Source organism: Nematolebias whitei, chromosome 2 (genome assembly GCF_014905685.2).
Source record: "Nematolebias whitei isolate Nwh7 chromosome 2, NemWhi1, whole genome shotgun sequence".
Taxonomy (NCBI): domain Eukaryota; kingdom Metazoa; phylum Chordata; class Actinopteri; order Cyprinodontiformes; family Rivulidae; genus Nematolebias; species Nematolebias whitei.
In genome coordinates this window covers 55,138,275-55,141,847 of record NC_056499.1, presented here as the reverse complement: position 1 = coordinate 55,141,847, position 3,573 = coordinate 55,138,275, and positions in this window count along the sequence as shown.

The window sequence follows — 3,573 nt, the reverse complement described above, 5'->3', positions numbered from 1 at the left end:
TGATGAGCTTTCTTGATCAGGCTGGTGGTGTTGTTGCTCCAGCTGAGTTTGTCATTCATGTGTACACCCAAGTACTTGTAGCTAGAGACCACTTCCACCGCAGATCCTCTTATGTTCAGGGGGGTGTAGATGTTTTTGTTCCTTCTGAAGTCCACAATCATCTCCTTTGTCTTCTTCACATTGATGTGAAGGTTATTCTCTCTGCACCAGCTCTCCAGGTGTTCCACCTCTTGCCTGTAGCTGGACTCATCATTGTTTGTGATGCATCCCACCACCGCTGTATCATCTGCAAACTTTACAATGTGACAGCCTGGATGGGTAGCTGCACAATCATACGTGAGCAGAGTAAACAGGAGGGGGCTCAACACACATCCCTGAGGAGAGCCAGTGCTGAGGGTTATGGTGGAGGAGGAGAAGTTGTGGATCCTCACTAACTGTGGTCTGTTTGTTAAAAAGTCTAGTACCCAGTTGCAAATGGAGGGGCTTAGTCCTAGTGTGGATAGTTTGTCCATCAGGGTTTGGGGGATCATGGTATTGAAGGCGGATGTGAAGTTCACAAAGAGCATACGGACGTAAGAGTTTTTCTTCTCCAGGTGGTTGAGCGCAGTGTGGACCACAGAGGAGATGGCGTCCTCTGTTGATCGGTTCTCATGGTATGCATACTGATGAGGGTCCTCGTTGATGTTGATGGTTGTTTTGATGTGAGTCATGACCAGTTTTCAAAGCATTTAGCGACTATCGGGATGAGGGCCACTGGCCGATAGTCATTCAGACCAGTCACTGTAGAGCTTTTTGGGACTGGGATGATGGTGGCAGTCTTCAGGCAGGTGGGAACTGTCTCCAGGGTAAGTGAGATGTTAAAGATGTCTGCCAGCACCTCACAGAGCTGATCAGCACATTCCTTCAACACTTTTCCGGGGATGTTGTCTGGGCCAGTTGCCTTGTGCGGATTAATCCTCCTGAAGGTACTCCTTACTTCTGCTGAGGTCACGCTGAGATGCTCTTCATCTGGTAGTGTGGTGAGTCTGGTGCTGGGTGGTCTGTTTGGGTCTTCAAAGCGTGCATAGAACTTGTTGAGGGCATCAGGCAGAGATGGGTCTTTGGGGCATTGGTCGCTCCTTCCTTTATAATCTGTTATGCACTTAATGCCCCTCCACATGCTCCGAGGGTCTTGTGAGATGAATTGACCCTCGATCCTCTTTGCATATGTGGCCTTGGCCCTCTTAATACCAGGAACCAGCTCTTTTCTCGTCCTACTCAGCTCCTCTGAGTTTCCAGACCTGAAGGCAGTGTTCCTGGCTTCCAACAGGGTACGCACCTCTGCATTCAGCCAAGGTTTTCTGTTTGGGTAACTTTTAACATTTCTGGTAGTGGAGACGGTTTCAGTACATGTACTAATGTAACCCAGAACTGAGGATGTGTATTGGTCAAGATCAAGCGAACCTCCATTTTCAGCAGCTTCTCTGAAAACCTGCCAGTCTGTTCGGTCAAAACAATCTCTCAGTATGGGGCCACTGTCCTGGATCCAGCATTTAACTTTCTTTTGTACCGGTCTGGAGCGTCTCAGCGGGGGCATGTAAGCAGGAGCCAGGAAGATTGAGATGTGGTCTGACAGTTGTCAATAAACCTGATGTCTGTAGTGGTGGTGCCTGGCAGACAACCAGCTTTAATAAAGGTGAAGCCTGATCAAAGTTCTCCTCAGCAGCTAAAAATACAAGGACTGAACTCCTGCTTCAAAAATCAAGTTAAAAATGATAATGTGTAACCAAAAGTGTTTTACTGTTTTACTAATAAGCAACAAATAATCAACTAATGAAAGTACTGATCTTTAAGAAAATTGTATAATCTATTGTATGATTGTGTGATTTACTTTTACTTGTGAAGTGGTGAAGTTGGAGAGCAATGCTCAGGCCTCATAATAGTGAACAAGTCCGAACATGTCCACCTAGGACAAGTCTGGGCTTGCCTCGAGCAGTAGAAGGAAAACAAGAGGTCATGGAGTTCGAACTCAGCTCATCACATGATGACGCATCTTTGAGCAAAACAAGTTCTGGAAAGTACCAGAGAAATAGTCTAAACCGGTTGAGGTGCAAAACAGCAGAGAAGTTACTGGAAAAGAAATGATGTAATTTTCCAAAACCCCTCCTTAAGAGGAGGAGGGAAAAATAAGTCTTTAAATACAGACTAAACGGATTGAACTTGGTCAATGCAGAGTCGAAGGCTGAGTTGAAGAGCTGAACAGAAGGTACTACAGCAGAGAGCAGCTAGAGGATCAGAGACGCCCGAAAGAAGTTGGATTATATCAGTTTGGGACAAGGCTGGGGATCTACTTCTTTTTCTACTGAAATGGGATTGGAATAGGTCTCCACTTGCAACAACAGACTGAAGAAGGATCCTACTTCTAAAAAGCTTGACCCGGGCTCGTCCAAAAACTCTGAATTCTTTAATTTGGCATAGATTGCTCCTGTCCTTGGGTAAGGCCCGTATCTCCCTCCTGGAGAGCGGGAAATATGCCGTTTACTGACACAAAGATTCTCTGAGAGACACCTCAGAATCATGGTAAGCGGACTGCCCTGTCCTTCTGGTCTAAATAAATTAATTCATCAGATTAGAAATTTAGCATACAGGACAAATTCAAGAATATTAAATTGGGTATTAGTGGGATTTGCTCGAAGGTGCTTCTGGTTCATGAGGGAGTTGAGGGAGAACATCTTTTGGCTTGATTTGTGAAAGGTCTATGTGAAGGCAGAATCTATAAATCCTCAAGGGCTCTTGAGTTTTAGATTTTATCGGATAATAATCATCGCCTCACTTAGGGAAGAAAGTGTATCCTATGTACTCATGAAATTTAATCATTAAAAAATTGTGCCTGATGCTGTATCCCCTGCTAAAACTATTTGATTAAAGCAATGCAAAATGAATAATTCTGGACTATTATTTCACCCTTAATGAACAAAAACATGGTAATGCTTGGTTCACTTAACAACACCAATAAAGGAGGTTTTGACAGGTTTATTAGCTACAGAGTGACAACACCCTTGTGCCCATTTCCAGGGCCCTAAAAATTACCAGAACAGTTAACAATTGCAACGCTAAAGTGAGAGGTGAGCGGCCACAACGCGAGTTTCTCTGGACCAGAAGATCCATTCCCTGCTGCTTGGAGGTTCGAGATAACAGAGTGAGATTAGGGTGTGACTCACGGATTTAAGGTCGTTAATATTCTGGATGAATCACCTCGCCGCAGCCTTAGTGAGGCTACTTTAGACAGCTACAGGTAATACCACGGCACTGAAGTAAGCTTCCGGACCCCTTGGAGGAGAGGCTGCAAGCAAAGGTGCTTATCGCTACTTCCAGTGGTTACCTTTGCTTATCGGAAAGCAGACACAGTCCTAGGTGGGGGCGGGGTTCGGCTTTGTATGCATCTTTTACGTTCGTGTAAACACGGTCCAGCATGTGGTCTCCACGTGTTGGAATCGCCACATGTTGATAAAAGCTTGGGAGACAGTCCTTTAGATTCACGTGGTTAAAGTCTCCGGCTACCACGTAAAGAGCCTCGGGGTGTTTGCTCTGCAG